Source organism: Myotis nattereri (genome assembly GCF_964212035.1).
Source record: "Myotis nattereri genome assembly, chromosome: 4".
Lineage (NCBI taxonomy): Eukaryota > Metazoa > Chordata > Mammalia > Chiroptera > Vespertilionidae > Myotis > Myotis nattereri.
The window spans coordinates 48,811,689-48,829,773 of NC_138079.1; the positions used below are offsets into that span (position 1 = coordinate 48,811,689).

The 18,085-nt window shown below is 40.4% G+C and overlaps 1 protein-coding gene across 1 annotated transcript in view; it reads right to left on the bottom strand.

Moving 5' to 3' along the window:
- The window catches only part of TMEM161B (transmembrane protein 161B), a 128,756-nt gene extending 116,063 nt beyond the window's left edge, over positions 1 to 12,693 (bottom strand). The window contains exon 1 of the mRNA XM_081089016.1: positions 11,627 to 12,693. The gene's annotated coding sequence lies outside the window, so the exon portion shown is untranslated. The remainder of the gene's footprint in view (positions 1 to 11,626) is intronic.
- Between the last annotated feature and the right edge of the window lie 5,392 nt (positions 12,694 to 18,085).

Genomic DNA, 18,085 nt, shown 5'->3' on the forward strand with positions numbered 1-18,085 from the left:
TTGGTAAATGAGTAACAACTGGATCTCAAAAAGAAAAAAATCTCACTTGTAGTATTTGCCAATTTGCGTAGTATAAAAGACTCCCATTAAGGCCAATTTCAAGCTAACAACATTAACATTGCTGGTTGGGAAGAAATCTGTGGTATCATATCATTATAAACTATTACCACTGTAAAGATAAAATAGATGTAAATAACTTCAAGAATATAGATAATAATAAAATGCAGCATATAAAATAATTAAGAAACAAATTTTAGTGTTTATTACTGTTTTTTAATGTGATTTAATTGTAAGTTTGTATGATTTAACTTATAATAATGACTATGTTTAACAAGCAGTTTGCAAAGTTCTTGAAAATTTAAAAATCACTTCTCATAGGCCAATATAAGCTGGCATCAGCACCATCATTGCCTACTACAAATCTTGGAATTGAATAATTTTGATCAAGAATGCACAATTTACACAGAACCTAGGCACAGAACCTACACAGAACCTAGAGACAGAAGAACTTCGCTGGCGAGAACATGGCAAAAGATCCTGGACAGAACCTGGCTACAGAACTTGGTTGGAGAACCTAGACAGAACCTGGCTGAAGAACCCGGCTACAGAACCTGGCGACCGAACCTGGCTGGAGAACCTAGTGAGAGAACATGGCTACAGAACCTGGCTGGAGACCCTCACAAGAGAACCCGGCTATGATGATCACCTGATAAAAAAAAAAAAAAGAATGCACAATTTGAGGTTACACTAGGCATAGAACAATAAATATTACCCCCTCCCCCACTCAAAAAGGTAAACCTAATTTAAACACTAAACTTGGGTTTTAAAGCATTGGAGATATTTGCAACATCCATTTAGTTTCTCAGCCTGAAAGACTGAAGGAAACGTGTAACCTGCAACAGGAAGAATGAGAGTGAGGTTGGCAGTAATTTCTAGAATCAGAAGTCTGTAATTGTCCTTTAAAAAGTAAAGGTAGGTAGTCTCTGTCCCCTCAGTTCTAGGATAGGGAGGGAAGGGAAGTGAAAATTTTGGACCAGAAAAAGAATGTAGTTTTGGGGACTCAGGGTCTAAGATTCTAAAAGGTATGTGTATATTCATATGTATATACTCTCAAGATTCAGACATTTTCTTATTCCAGGTCAAAAGCCAGTGTAGACTAGGCTATACTACAAACAGACTCAAATTTGCTTGAAGAATATGCTAAAAAATGCTCAAATTTGCTTTAAAAATATACATTTTTAAAAATATAATAGTCCAGGGAAGCTGCTCAGGTTGACAAGGGAACCACTTGAATGCAGTCATTTAATACCCCAATCTCTTTCCAACTTCTGGTTCCACCATCCTCCAGTGCCTCCTCATCATCTGCACTCAGATGGCACAAGGGGAAAGCACAGGGTGAAGCATGGGTCCAGCCTGGAAATGGTACAAATTTCTTCCATTCATGTTTCACCAGCTAATCGATCTACAGGATGGGATGGGAAGTGTAGTCTTTCTTTTTGCCCCTAGACAAAAGGAGAACAGCAGACAGCTAGCAGTCTTCTCTATACCCACTAATATTCTGGCAAGCCTGGAAAAGTTTACCCAGTATGCCAGATGCCCACAAAGTCCCCATAGTTGAGAATGTGATCAAAATAAACCAGAGGGTAGCAGAAGTGAGTTTCAGCTCATCATTTCTGAGAAAGATTGGAAGACTTTACATTAGCCATGTCATTCATCATTGAAGAAAGGAAAGGAAGCTTGGATTCATCAATGCAGCAATACCAGAGCTCACAAGGCAACAATTACTCCACTTGTCGCAGATGACTTATCTAGGATCAAGTCAAGAAGTCCATTCAAATGCATATATTTATTTCTAGTCATATCCCTTTCATTGAGAGAAGAAAATAAAGCACAGTTATATCAGGGGCTGAGAGAGGAGCACCTACCACATGTCAGCAATATTTTCTCACTTGGCATTTCCCTCCTAAAATCACTTCTGCAGTTGTCTAGTATACATTTTAAAAAATATATGTTTATTGATTTTAGAGAGGAAGGAAGAGGGAGAGATAGAAACATCAATGATGAGAGTGAATCATTGATTGGCTGCTTCGGGCACGCTCCCCATTGGGGATGGAGCCTGCAACCCAGGCATGTGCCCTGACCAGAAATTGAACCGTGACCTCCTGGTTTATAGGTTGATGCTCAACCACTGACCCACGCCGGCTGGGCTCTAGTATACATTTTTGTTTTTTTGTGTTTCATGAAGAATATCCTTGGTTTTGTGGAAGCACCTTCCTAAAAATGTAGCCTCATACACATGTTGTAATACTTATACTTCAACAACAAAATACTTTTGAAAGCCTTTTCCCTTTTAAAATATCCTTAACAGCTAAGTTATAAGTCATTCAAAAATAAGTTGTATTAGTTTATTTTCATACCTTGATATTTACCCCAAATAGTTTTAGCTAGTTTGACCATGCAAATCTAAGTGATTCCCAATGATTTCTGGTTCTTTCAAAATATTAAACCCATGATTGGCACCTTTGAAGTTATTTTAAAAAGTTTGCCACAGGCTTTGATATTCTAAACAGTTCTAAAAATATTTCAGGTACTTGCAACAACTGTGGACTAAATGTCTAACTTAAGGGGAAAGCTTTGAAAGAAAATATTCATTTGATGTTTAAGTTCTGGTAAACTTGATTTTGAAACACAAGATGAACATTATAATAAACGTATGTAAGAAATTAAATAGTCAATGAATCTAGCATGAAAAGTAAAACAGCTTTATAATTACTTTGTCTAATTACTTCTGTTTGTATTTATTTTGTATTTTTGTCAGTTATATATGCATAGTTTAAAATGTAAAAGAGATTTGTAAGCCCTGTCATATAGAAATGGCAGTCTTCTGCCTTCTCTCTCCCTTTCTATTTCCTCTTTCCTAGAAGTACTTACACCATTTTTGGCCTACCTTTTGATATTTAACTCAATGTCTCCAAATAGCATGCTACATAGCTTCTTGTTTCATAGTTTTATAGATCTATCACAATAGAAGTTGAAGATCTAGCTCACTTTCCTCCTCATGCCTCTATAACTCATGCACAGCCTTCCCATACCCTTTTTCTCCATTATATTTACACCCCAATTTTGTGTTGACATTATTATTGCCATGTAATCATTACTCATAGCGGGGCCATGTAGTGAATCAGGATCTTTACCCTTTCCTACACGACTTTCGGATAATTTTATGCTGTTTTCTTAGTTCCATCTGACATCCCAAAGCCAAGCCCAACTCTATGTCAATTGTTTAAGCTTCTCTCAAGTACGTTAAGATGAGTATTTGATCAATTTCATTCCCTACTCTCAATTTTATCTTATAGGATAAATCTTTCTTGAAGCCTTCTAATTTTCCCCATTCTGGGTGTGTTGCTTTCTCAGCCCAACATTATGGTTGTTTTGGATCTTTCCTTATCATGATCTTGTGACTGCCTTATTTCTTGGCTAATTCTCCCATATTCTCTTTCTCAATATTCTTTCTTTTTTGATAGAGCAAATCCTCAGGTATTCTTCTGAGAAAAGGTACATGGGAAATAATTGAGAGCTCACATATCTGAAAATGTCCTTATTCTATCCTGAACATAAACTAAGAGCTTTCTAATTATATAATTCAAATGTAGAAAACATTTTGCTCCATCATTTTGAAGGTATTGCTCCATTACCCTTGAGATGTAAGTAGTGCTATTAAGAAATTCAGCATGCCCTGACCGGTTTGGCTCAGTGGATAGAGTGTCGGCCTGCAGAATGAAGGGTCCCGGGTTCAACTCTGGTCAAGGGCATGTGCCTTGATTGCGGGCATATCCCCAGTGGGAGGTGTGCAGAGGGCAGCTGATTGATGTTTCTCTCTCATTGGTTTCTAGCTCTCTATCCCTCTCCCTTCCTCTCTGTTAAAAATCAAATATATATATATATATATATATATATATATATATATATATATAACAGAAATTCAGTGCCATTTTCATCTCTGATTCTTTGTGACCTGCCCACTCTGGACGATTATCAGATCTTCCTGTGGTATACACTTTTATTTTATTTTTTTGAAAATCTGGTTTGAGTCTGTCTTCATCATTTTCTGGCATTCAGTGGGTTCTTTCAAACTGGAAAATCATGTGTTTTGGGTCTGAATAATTGTTTAATAATATATCCTTAGTAATCCCCTCCCCTCCTGTGGTAGGCAGAATTTTAAGCCGCTTCTATGATTCCCACCCATGGTACACGTGCCTTTATAGAATTCTCCTCCTCTTGAGTGTAGATAGAACTTTTAACTTGCTTCTAACCAATAGAATATGGCAAAGGGGATGAAATAGCACACTTTATATACCAAAGGCAAAGGGATTTTGAAAAAGTAATGTAGATCCCTAATCAGTTGACTTTAAGTTAAGCAAAAAGGAGATTATCTGGGGTGGGCCTGACCTGGCAGGTGAACCTTTGAAAAGAGGATCTAGCTGTAAAAATCTCTCTCTCTCTCTCTCTCTCTCTCTCTTTCTCTCTCGCCTTGAAAAAGGAAGCTTCCATGAAATTTAAAGCTATAAAGACATGAATTCTGAAAAAAAAAGCTTGAACTTTGAAGAGATCACTGAGCTTCTGGAGAGACCTTGGCCCTAGCTGAGTCCTTCATTGCAACCTTGTGAGATCCTGAGTAGGGGACCCAGCTAAGGGTGCCTGCACTCCTGGGCCATGGAAATTGTGGGATAATAAATGTACTATGTTGTCTTAAGGAGCCATATTTGTGGTACTTTGTTATGCAACAGTAGAAGACTAATATATTTCTCCCTACCCTCATTTGTCGTTGTTTGTTTATCCTCTGTTTTATTTGGATTTTGAATTATCTGGGCTAGTTATTTTTTTCCCCCCATCTATTTTTCTGTTCAACTTTCTGAGAAATTTCCTTGGAATATTTTCTTCTAGTTTTTCTAATCTAGTTTTCCTTTCTGCTATCACATACAGGGGTGGGCAAAAGTAGGTCTACAATTGTATGTGACAGAGAGTTTATTCTTGCATTATTATTTATCCTTATCCTATCTAATAATAGACAAACATGGTAATTAACCATACCTCCAACATGCATCCCATTGTCTAATCAGGGCGATATGCAAACTAACTGCCAACCAAGATGGCGGCCGGCAGCCAGGCAGCTGAAGCGAACAGGAGGCTTGCTTGCTCCAGTGATGGAGGAAGCCAAGGTTCCCTGCCTGCCGCTGCCGGCCTCTGAGCTCCAGTCTAAGAAACAATGTTGCAATTATAGAAGCCAAACAAACCCAGATACCTGCTTTCAGCAGCTGACATCTCAGAGCTGGAGCCAAGCCTCAGAGCTAAAGCTGGCTCTCAGCTCCAGTGACAACCATAGAAGGTAAATAAATCCCAGAATAAAAAAAAGAAAAAAAAGAGGCTGGGAGCTTCAGTTGCCCGCCAGCCTGAAAACGGCCCTCAGCCCCTCACCCAGACTGGCCAGGCACCCCAGTGGGGACCCCCACCCTGAAGGATGTGTGACCAGCTGCAAACAGCCATCAGCCCGTCATCCAGGCTGGCCAGGGACCCAAGCAGGACCCCCACCCTGATCCGGGACACCCTTCAGGGCAAACCAGCCAGCCCCCACTCGTGCACCAGGCCTCTATCCTATATAGTAAAAGGGTAATATGCAAACTGACCCTAACAGCAGAACGCCTGGGAATGACTGGTCACTATGACACACACTGACCACCAGGGGGCAGACGCTCAATGCAGGAGCTTCCCTCTGGTGGTCAGGGCGCTCTCACATGGGAGGAGTTCTGCTCAGCCACAAGCCAGGCTGATGGCTGCCAGTACAGCGGTGGTGGTGGAAGCCTCTCCTGCCTCCTCAGCAGCACTAAGGATGTCCGACTGCAGTTTAGGCCTGCTCTCCGCTGGCAAGTGGACATCGCCCGAGGGCTGCCGGGCTGCCAGAGGGATGTCTGATTGCCATCTTAGGCCCAATCCCCTGGGGAGCGGGCGTAAGCCAGCAGGTGGTCATCCCCTGAGGGGTCCCAGACTGCAAGAGGGCACAGGCCGGGCTGAAGGACGACGACCCCCCGCCCCCCCCAGTGCATAAATTTTTGTGCACCAGACCTCTAGTATTATGTATTTTTCCATACAACCAACTGTAAACCTACTTTTGCCTACCCCTGTATATATTTTTAAATTCTGATAGCTTATGTGTCCTTTGAATTTCTAATTTGTTACTGCATCCTATTCCTGTTTCATAGTTGCAATATCTTTTTTACCCTCTGAGGATATTAACGTGATTGATGTTTTATTTTGAGAATTTTTTCTTCTCTATGTTGGACATGTGTTTCCTCCAAATTGCTTACATATGTAGCTTCATTTTAGTCTCTTTATCTTTCAGGTTGAAGATTTATCTCAGCAAATAAAGATAATAAGTGTGTGTGTGTGTGTGTGTGTGTGTGTGTGTGTGTGTGTATGTTGGGCTGGAAGTAGGAAAGTGGCTTATCCAACAGTTTATTTCAGGGTGATCTGGCCTCCTATTCATTTGGGGAACCTCCAATGTCAGTATCTTTAAAGTTTTTCTTTTGAGCTGGACAGACTGTAAAGGGAAGGATCTTCCAGTATCCTGGCCACTGGTAAAAGTCTGTCAACTACTATATTGGAAGGAGTGTAGGTAAAGAAGGCTACGGTTTTCAGCATTTAGCATGCATATTCCTACTTATTTCCCCAGCTTTCAGTAACCTCTCCTCACCTTCAGCTCCCATCCAGCCAAGAGGCCCTCTATTTCACCTTCCTCACACACTGGGACTCCAGTCCTCTGCCAGGGTTGGGGGTATTGGATGAGAAAGGAGAGAATGGTGATGGCTGCTTGGGTGCTTGGAGTTGTGAATGTCTTTCATGGATCTGATTGCTTTTAACACTTTCAGCATACCCCCTTATTTTACCCCCACCCCCATTTCCAGAGACATCTAGTGCCACCCATCTCTGCTGTAAAAGAGAGTTAGTCCCTAGCTTTCCCCTCTGCTGGCTGCAGGATTTGTATTCTCATGTCTATTAGTTCTCTTTAACACTCATTCACTTATCTAGGTTGCTTGTTTGCTTGCTTATTTGTTTGTTTTGTTCTGCTCTTCTGTTCTCTCTATCTTTGTTGGTTTGTGCTTCCCAAAAATATATCTTACTGCTATTTCTGATATTTGAGAAGAAAGTAAAAGTAGATGTATATATTTAATTTGCCATATTTACCAGTAAGTCTGTTTATGTTTTACTGGGGAAAAAATATGGTTCCAGATAATTGCTCTATTGAACAACAGACATACCAAATACCTACCTGCTTAACTTTTCTTGGATCTATCTAAGAAAGTACATTTATTCACACACCCCCGCCTCAAGCTTTGACTCAGGTCAATAAATTGATTAAACAATTTTAGAGAATGGTTTTTTCCTCTGGGGAGATAAAGAACATTTATTTGTCAATAAACATACGGATTGTGAAAGAAGTAAATGCCTTTTCATTGATAATTAATTTTTCATGCTCACATAAGATCAGCGACTTCCACCTGCAGATAGATTATTTTGGAATACTGTTGCTTGAAGCTGAGGTTTCTGTTAGCCCTGGCTTTATTCCATTGTTGACAGTCTAGTCCATCAAACCAGAAGAGCTCTGACAAAGTGATGAAGAACCAACATTGCTTTTGTCTTCTTTTTTCTTTTCTGTACTTGTTCACAAAGCAACTATCCAAAATAATATTTAAGCCAATTCGTGGTTGGAAAAAAATGCTCATAATGTAAGGAATTATCTAAAGATGTAGTCATGTGTACTTGGCAAGTTTCGGCTGAGAACATCGCCAAAAAGATGATCACAATCGGCATTTAAAAATCTTTATTTCTCTGAACATTTTAACATCTGTTAGACTCTCTTAGCATTTCTAACCTTGGCAAAGATGCCCTTGCAATATTTGTTTTCCTTTTTAAGAACCCTTATGAAATTCATTTCCCTGAGCCACGTGTCCCAATAGTGTATTCTGTTTCTAAGTAACGCCATCTCCTCAGAGAAGCCTTTCCTGCCCACTCCATACCTGCAGCCTATGGTTCTATCTTTCATTTTATTTATAACATATAACTATCTGACATAAAAACTACAACTAAACTACAGAACAACCAACGTTCAGAACCACCTGAAATCTAGCTGAATGGAAGTCCTACAAACTAGAAATTTAAAGAAGCCACACTGAGACTGGTAGGAGGGGCAGAGACAAAGAACAGGGTGGTGGATAAAAATCAGGAGAAATATCTCAGCTGTGGAGATCCCCCCTGAGGAGTGAGGGGTCCCAGCCCCACACCAAGCCCCCTAGACCAGGGTTCCAGTGCCAGGAAGAAAAGTCCCCATAACTTCTGGCTGTAAAAACCAGTGGGGAGCCTGGCCGGTGTGGCTTGGTGGACTGAGCATTGTCCCATCTTATGTTCCAAATCTGTCCTATCCTGTCTCAACCTAGAAAGGTACTCAGATTTTTTAAGGACTCCTAGATCATCCTGATTAATCTCCCATTTCAAGGTTCATATTCTTAATCTTCAAAGTCCCTCTGTAAATTATCAAAGTAGGGCATGGATATCTTTGGTGACTAATATTCTGCCTACCACCATGATTTTGTCTGTCTTCACTGTTATATCCCCAGAATCTCAAAACGATGTTTGCCACAGACTCAATATATATTGATGGGATGAAGGAACCTAAATAATGGCAGAGTTGGATCGACTCCCTACTGTCTCACACCCAGCCTGCTTTGTCAGGTAGTAGAAGAGGAGGCTTGGGCTGGCAACACTCTATTCACAGCCCCTATAGGAAGTACCCAGACTCATTTCCACAACTGCCCAGGGCAGCATGCTGTTTTTTTTTTTTTTTTTTTTTTTTTTTTTTTACCTGGGCCCCATACTTTTCACCTATTCCGACTATTTGAGCCCATATCACAGGCAATCAGATAGAGATAATGGAGAAATTCTTGGAAACTTGGGGTCCTAGAAACTTACGGGAATCCTGAGACAGGAATCACCCTCACAAATGAATTCATAGCGCTCTCAGTTCAACTAAATCCTGGCATTGTGCCTTCTCAGACAACTAAAACCTCACATTTAATACCCTCTTCAGTGAAACACGATGGACGTTCATACCCACATGTTCAGGCATGTGCAGGCAGACTGAGACCAACACGGTAATTGTGACATTACTTCCCAGAGAGTCAATTACCAACAACAAGTAATTTAAAGCAATATTTTCTTGTAAAACAAACATGGGCCTGTTATGAGGTAGTATATAACAATATCTTAAGTTTTCAAGGAAAACAGCATAATATTTTAAAGACATTTCAGACTTGCTGTTTTGGGTTACTCTCAACAGTCCTGCTCCCTGCCTCCATTGGTGTAATTCTGTTGATGGGGTTTTGCCATCTAAACATCCTCCTCTACTACCAGTTAGGGGGTACTTTGGTAGGAAAATGTCAAGAAAACTGTTCTAAACCTACCTCAAATATCGATGATCTGGCTTATGGCATAGTCAGTATACAAACATACAACAGTCTTCCTTTTTAATTTTCAGGGGCTAGAACTACCACTCATGAAAGATGACTAAAAGATGACATTTTGTAGATATCACTCAAGGCTGACAATATGCAGACTTCTTTAATAAAGTTTCTAAGGTCACAGATTCCTGGGTCAAGAAATTGCCACCAAAATCCTTGGGCAAAAGGAGGCAAAGCTTCCCCTTGCCACCCTTCTACCTACTTGTCTCTAGATATCCAGAGCCCTAAAGTAACTGCAAACTTTCTACTCTGGCATCACGTGCTGGTAGGCCCTCTCAAAATTCCTCGTGCTCTAAAATGATCTCACTTTTTATTGTTCTTCTTCTGTTTACTGCCCCGAATCCTCACCATAAACAATAAAACTGAGCTATTGCTAATTGATATCCTCCTAGAACAGTGGTTCTCAACCTGTGGATCGCCAACCTGTGGGTCGCGCCCCCTTTGGGGTCCAACGACCCTTTCTCAGGGGTCGCCTAAGACCATCGGAAAACACATATATAATTACATATTGTTTTCGTGATTAATCACTATGCTTTAATTATGATCAATTTGTAACAATGAAAATATATCCTGCATATCAGATATTTACATTACGATTCATAACAGTAGCAAAATTACAGTTATGAAGTAGCAACGAAAATAATTTTATGGTTGGGGGTCACCACAACATGAGGAACTGTATTAAAGGATCATGGCATTAGGAAGGTTGAGAATCACTGTCCTAGAACAAAGAGCCAAGAAAGTTGATATTCAACGGAAGTAATTCATACTAAAATATGAAGAGCTGGTAAGTATGATGCTTACATTTTGAAAGTAGGACAGTTATCCAAATTAGTTCATTCAATAGGATGGGGATTATGTCTGTTTTGCTTCCTCTCAGGTCTCTAACATAGTGCCTGACAGGAAATGAACACTCGACATTTGTTGATTGACTGGCAGAATATTTGGAAATGGCAGCTTTGAGTAAGGCAGCTATCTTAGTGTGCTTATTTTCTATGATTACTTACATTCTTGTTCATTTTGATAGGCAGAGAAATAAGACCAGCCCCCGCCCCACAATTGCTTACTAGTATTGCAAAAGCCTCATCTATGTTGTTTCATAACAAATGCATGGTAGGGTTCTTTGTTTTGGTTTTTGGGATTATTTTCACTTAGAAATTTCTCTTCCTCCAAATGGTGTTCTGTTTTTTTTTGTTTTTTGTGTTTTTTGTTTTTCTTTCTAGAACTGTTTGGGACATATCCTATTTTTATTTTTTTTAAAGAAAAGCTCATGAGTGGAGAATGTCAGTGCAATTCTCTGTAGCACATAACATTAACTGAGTTGAAGTTCAGAGGCAATGTGCAGGATGCAGAGTCTAGAATAAAAGTCCAAATTTCTCATTTAGGCTCAGCCAGTTGTGTGATTCCATGCAAGTTATTTAACAGCTTTGGTAAGTTATTTTCTCCCACTATTTCCACATCTTATACTAAACCTTTTAACCCTTGAGGTTTAAGATCTTCAATTAAAGTTGTACTAAGTTGTTTTCAAAGAAAATCAAAATGTCAATGATACAAATTATACCGGTTATACTGTTACATTTCCAGGAGATTTAACATGCCATATATAAAATATCTGTTATATGGTTGTGTTGAACAATGCTAATATTTAATCCTATTATATATATATATATATATGTATATATATATATTTAAATATATTTTATTAATATTTCACAGAGAAGAAGGGAGAGGGATAGAGAGTTAGAAACATCGATGAGAGAGAAACATCAAACAGCTGACTCCTGCACACTCCCTACCGGGGACGTGCCCGCAGCCAAGGTACATGCCCTTGACCAGAATCGAACCTGGGACCCTTGAGTCCGCAGGCTGACGCTCTATCCACTGAGCCAAACCAGTTAGGGCTAATCCTATTATATTTTAAGTGAGTCCACCCATGTTCCAGGTAAAAGCTAAACACAGCAAATAACATGGCCTCATGCTTATGGGGCAATGCAAAAAAAATTCCCGCTGGGGAAATGGAACAATCCAGACGTAGCTCTAATAAGGATCCTGCTTACCAGGCCTCTCCTGCCCACTTTCTTCTTCCTTTATCAACTTCTTCTTCTTGGGGTCCACTTTCACTGGCAAAGAGTAAAAAAGCTATTACAAAAAGAAACTGGTAACGTGATAAAGCATTAACCCAGTGGGCAAGAAAATGAATTATGTAACTAAAGAATAGTGTGTGGGGAAATATGTACAGACAGAAGGTGAATACAAAGAGGTACTGTGCATGTTATTAACTTGGGCAGGAATAAGAGGGAAAAAATCTTACCACCTCACTTTTTCTCTGCCTTATATTTCTAGGTAAATTTGACAGCTCGAAATTCCTCAGTAACTCTCCCTTCTTTGTTTCACATCTCTTTGGTTCACCTTTTTTACCTTCCTTTCAGTTTTCAAGTCCCCATCCTAAACTCAAAAAAGGAAGAACGAGAATCCCAGGCCTGGCTCAGAGAAGTCTTGGTTTCTCTGCACTGTGTTTCTTCATCTGCAAGTGGGAATGGTAACGCTTGTCCCAGCCACAACACAGGAACATGTGACTAGCAAGTGGGAGAATGTGTTCAAGAACTAACTTCCCAAGTGTCATCATCACTATCTCTTCTCTCAAATCTCTCCTCGACTCACCTCCAGGGCCTTGCCTATCAAGCTGTTTCCACCACAGCCCTTTTACTTGTCCAAGGTTAGTTTACTGCCTTTGTGGGCATCCCATTTTATTCTTTCTGCTTCTATCATACTTTTAGTTCAAATAAACTAATAGCCCATCAATATCTATAATCTATTTATGTATGATTAAAAAAATACGTAAAACCCCATTTCTCTGTGAGATTAAAATGTCAATTCTATTCTTCCTTAAATTGGAACCATATGACATTTTCTTTAAAATCTATTAATCATATTTACAAATAAGAAAGCTTAATTTTAATATTCTTTATATTCACTATAGTGACTGATTTTGTTTTTGCTCACTCTGACCTCTTTTGAAATGGCACTTAAACAGTTCTCCTTAATGTTTGCAGGAATAAAGTAGGACAAATCCCAAACTCTTTTACCAATTTCTGTAGGAAACAAATTTCCTAGACACTGACCATACAATTTAATACCATGGAAACTTGTTTTCTTTCATCTCTATATGCTGAAGAAAATAAAAAGTTTGATTCTCACATTACTTCAAGAATATTAATTTTTCCTATGGGATATGGAATTCTGTAAAACTGCATGCAATGTAGTCCATAGTTTTTTCTTGTTTAATTCTTTACAATTATTGTTTTAAGTAAAGTAAATTAAACAAAGCAAATAGTGACATTAGACTGGAGTTCTCTGGTGCAAAATTATAGCTCTTAGAGTGTCTTTTAAACATGCCTTACCTTGTTGCTACTTATTGTCAAACATACCCAAATGTTTGTAGTGTGTGAATATTAAAACAAACCTATCACAGTGTCTGAGCACAGAGTTAATAGTTTGCAAACGTCTCTTTGTTTCTTTTTATGCATTTCGCTACTGATATATCTTTTTCAATGAATGAAGCAGACCTGAGCACATACAATAAAGGAAAGCAAAAATTACCAGGTTTGGACTTCACTTCACAGCCAGAAAGATTCTGTTGAGTCTGCCAGCAGGGGATCTTGCGTATTAATACCCTACCTGGAAGAGCTGACATGTTGAAAATGAGATTAACACCTTCCTGTTTTACATTAACTAAGGCTAAAGTGTCATTTGCCTTATCAGGAGAAAAAATTCAATACTGAAGTGATAGGGTTGCCAACAAGGTGTGATTTTAAGAAAATGTTAATATTTTAAGTAGGAATTTCTGTTGTGATGGTGCTGATGGTGAGTCTTTGAAGATAAAACCTTGTGCAAATAAAAGCCAAAAAAGTCAGGATGAATGGGAAGCTAAACACAGACACATGTAACTCAGCAACTCCTTTTCAGGCCCATGCTAATTGACATTTGGCTCCCAGTACACAACTTGTCAGAGCGCTAAAAATAAAAACAAAAAACAAATAAATGAATACGCCATGTCAGAGAGTACTGATGCCTTGGGATTTGTTGCCAATTCCGGGCCAGCCTAGGAACAGAAGAGCTAATATAAATGATTTATTCATTCAGATATAAGATAGCACTTTTTAATTCTCTCACTTCACAATCCATCTAGTTATGTATTTACTAAAGATGAGCATTTAGATGAAAAAATATTAAAAATCCTAATGTAGGGAAGCCTCAAAACCGTTGTCAAGTGTAAGTGAAAATGGGGTGGGAGAAGTGGGCCAAGAGTGAGTGGATATCCCCTCCTCCAGAGGGACCCCAAACAGGGCCCGGTGGGCTTTTCTCTGGCCTGAAGAAGGCCAGGTGGTCATCCATACGTCATCCTCAGGCGACAGAGCCTCTCCGCCACGCCAGGCACTCTCCTGGGAGTAGCAGAGGGTCCAGAAAGGAGGACATATGTTTTTTGTCCTCCAGGCCTCATGGTCTTGTTGTGCAGACAGACATCAACAATAACTAGATTAAAAAGCCAATTCCAGTCAGAGCAGAGGCATAAACCCCTCCACTAGGAGCCACAAGGGAGGGAGAAGAATTCTCCAGGAGGGATCTGGGACAATTTCCTGGTAGAGATAGGGTGTGAGCTGGATCCTGCAAAATGGGTAGGATTTTAACAGGTAGGAAAGGGAAATGGTAGAACAGACCAATTTATTATATTTTGACACCATGATCACAGAGAACATATGGTTAAATAGACACTTAACAGATATCAATGGAAAAATACGTAATTACAGAAAATACTGTCAACAGCCCACTAAAAACAAAACAAAAAACTATCTCTACCTGTATACTGACTATACAAATGGTAAGAAAAAGGAAAAACGATGGAGACTCTATTCTGCTTGCTAAATGTCTACTATTCAAATCTTAAGAATGGGCCATATCAGTAGCTATTGTTTCTATTCATTTCAGAACATCTAATTGCTGCTATCTTATGGGGTCTCCATGAGAAGAAAGGAGGGGGGGGGGAATGCATGAGATTTTTAGGAATGCCAACAATGTGAAGTTGGAATCCCACTGTAAATCCTTGCATTCATCGTTCCAAAGATGACCCGGGCCCTTGCGTTCACAGGGAGCTGGAGGAGGACCAGCAGTTTTAAGGCAGCACAAAGGGAGGCAACCTAATGCCTCCCCGAGGAGAAGCCGCAGAGGGCTGTGCTGGAGGAGAGAATGATAATAGCAATAACAACAGTAAAAGCAAAGTGCGGGGGTGGAGTGGGCTGGGGGGTGGGGGGTGGGGAAGGCGTCCTCATCACTTGGGATGAGGCGGGAGGAGGTGGAGGTGGCCTTCGCAGGTGCTGGAGGAAGATCTGTAAGTGATGCCACAGGGCAGCAAAGCTGTGAGGCAGGATGCACAACATGTCCAGGGAGCTCCCAGGCATAATGGAGAGCACACGTTGCATCATCAGGATCACCGAGACCCCAATCCTCTGGGGAGGTCATGCCTTTTTTTGTACTAGATGTTTTGAAGCTGAGCTTGTGGGTGGAGGGAAAGAGGAGGGGGAAATCACAGGGAAAAATTAAGCGGCCTGAAAGGAGTGTAGGATTATGAAGATAAATGTTTACCTCTCCACTGCATGGTATCTCTGGAAATGAAGCTCTGTTTTTTTTTGTTTTTGTTTTTGTTTTGTTTTTTGAATAGTGCTGCATCCATACTGGAAGAATGTGGGCATTGTGAACACATTGACTGTCTCAGATGATGTGGCACATTTTGATTTCTGCTCAGGGAAATGTCTGTGAATCCTATTAGAAAGAGAAGGAGAGGGTCCCGGACAGGAACGTAAGAGATCAGATCACTCACCATCTCGCTCACCCTCTCCCAATGCCAGGGCCTTAGAATTTCAGCAGTTTCCACAAGAGCTGGCGCCTCATCTGTGACCTGGTTGGCATTACATCAAAACCCTTCTTTGCCCCCTCCCCAGCCTTGTCATGGCACCGGCTAAAATCAACACAAGGCTGGCTGGCTGCTCTCTCCCTGGCAAACTGAAACAGAAAAGAGTTCTTGTTGGAAGCTTTCTCTTCGCCTGATTTTCCTTCCTGTCTTCCATCCTTCCTTCTTTTCTCCTTTTCTTCCTTCTCACTCCCTTCCCCTGTCCCTCCCTCTCATTCTTCTTTATGTGGTTTGCTGTTTTGCTAATATCCAACTCCAGACCATTCTTTGTGTTTGGCAAAGGAAGCAGTTTTATTGTTTGGTAACTCCAGGGGGGATATGGTGTCTATGATGTTGTCTAGGCCAAGCCTCCCCCAGGAAGGTTAACTACCTCTAGCCTGCTCTCCAAGGGACGTGGATGGCGGGCGCCCACTGGAGCACCAGCCATCGTCTTTGGTGAGAAAGCAGGTCCGATCCTGCCAGGAGTACCTTTGTTTCCCACAATGGTGTATGTCAGTGTTGTAAAGTGACTTATTGGGACCAGTTATCTGGAATCTAAGTCTTTGAAGTGTCATTAAGAATAAGAGAAATAGAAGACATTTCCCCCCAACTACTTTCTGAAAAAGGGTCTTCTCGGAGCAACACCCAAGTCTGATCAAAGGGTCTGTTCATCTGTCTCAAGAGCCAATGCTGGAGCCCAGCATGTAGCTAAAAATATGCACTCACAGTCCTAGAAAATTGTATTCATTAAACTCTACCTAAAGGTCCTCACCCAGAATCTGCTCTGTGCCAAAGCAGCGTGCTGCTGTTAATCCTCCTTTATAGATTAGGCAGTAAAATAAAGAGGGTGGGACTGAAATGCAGGGGAAGTCTGCACACGTGTTTGGAAAAGAAGAAAAGGAAAAGCACAGGGATTTCTTGTTCTTGCCTTCATGTTCCAAGTTGCTAGGGTTGTCCAGGCACCACTGAGAGAGGCAGGGCTTTCTCACGTTCACAGAATTTCCCTTCCTTTACACATAAAATGGGAATTTAGAAACAGAGCAAATAAAAGCCTTTCAGACTGTGGCATGTTGTTATTTCTGTGTACCTCCTTCCCCCTTGTTTGTATGTTCAGGAGGAAATAATACCGATCACAGCTCGCATTATTCAGCATTACTATGGGCCAAGCACTGTGGCAAGTGTGTTATATGTGAAATCCCAGTTCCATTCTTCTAAGGTCTCTGTGAGACAGGCCCTTGTGCCACCACCCTCTTGCAGAGGATGGCTGGGGAGGTGAACTAACCGGAGCAAATAAATGGCAAAGCTGGGATTTGAACCCGAAGCTTCCAAAGTTTTGCTATGAATGAATACTATTGTGTCATCTCTAAATAGTTCCTGTAAACTATGTTTTATGGTTTTTATTTAAGATTTTGGTGGCTGTGCCAAATAATAAAAATTCTGTTATTATCTTAATCTTTACAATTTCCTGCAATCCAATGGTAGGGTTCCTTGAAGGGAGGACTGTCTCTCCCTCACCTTCGCATCCCCTCCAGCCCTTAAAACAAAGTATCTTGCACAGGCTGGGAGCTAAAGAATTATTTGTTGAAATGCATTTTACATGATCTCTGTATCTAAATAAAGCCCCTCTAAGCAAGTCCATTTCCCAAACACTCGGGTTTTCCTCTCCTTTGTAGCCATCCTCTTCTTCTTGTTTTGTTTTCAAAGGGTTGATTTTGAACTGGAGGGACACTGCAGTTGTCTTGTCACTTAGCGTGATTTGAAAGTGAGTCTGTGTAGTGCCTTCGCCTGCCCTCAGCAATCAGGCCTCACACTCAGGAGGCTCTGATTGTAGGAGTTGCCTTATTTGCATTGATGAGGATGAGCCAGCTGCTAGAGCATACAGAACTGCACCTGACACAATCACCGAGTGCAGGATTAGCACGGGGAATCAGGAATCCACCGCGCCGCGTGGCAATCTCAGTGCTACATTAGAGTCACTCATGCACAATGACCCAAATTTGCAATGAGCATAATTAGCAATCCAAAGATGCATATTAATTAGGGGGCCAACATTTTCCTCCATTTCCCTAAATTAAAAATAATACTCTTTCCTAGACCAGTCCGGGTGTGAAAGTAATTCCGGGGATTGTGAGTTTGTAAAAGATGTGTGTGTAAACCCCAGAAAATGATGTGGGTTTCTTTGGGTAACTAGCCGCCCCTCCACACATAAACACTGAGGTATTAAGTTTGGCATCAAATATGGTAAAGGTTTTGTGGCGTCATGTTCCTTTTTAATAAGTAGAAAATAGCTATTTACAAGGATAAAAATAACAATAGCTGTAATGTGTGGAAAAGAAAAAATTAAGCTCTAAAAAAGGGATTTGATATTTTATATTATGTATTCCTATTTCTGAGGCTATGTTTGGGTCAGTCATAACCACAGATACTCTCAGTGATTTTAGGATCTACTAAAAGTGTAAGAGATTAGTTGAATTTTTATTAAACAGAGTTTATAAATCAAATGGAACATTCCCAAACCCTGGGCTGTGTTTCCATATGCCTGCAGACTATAGGTATTGAAATGCTCACCTAT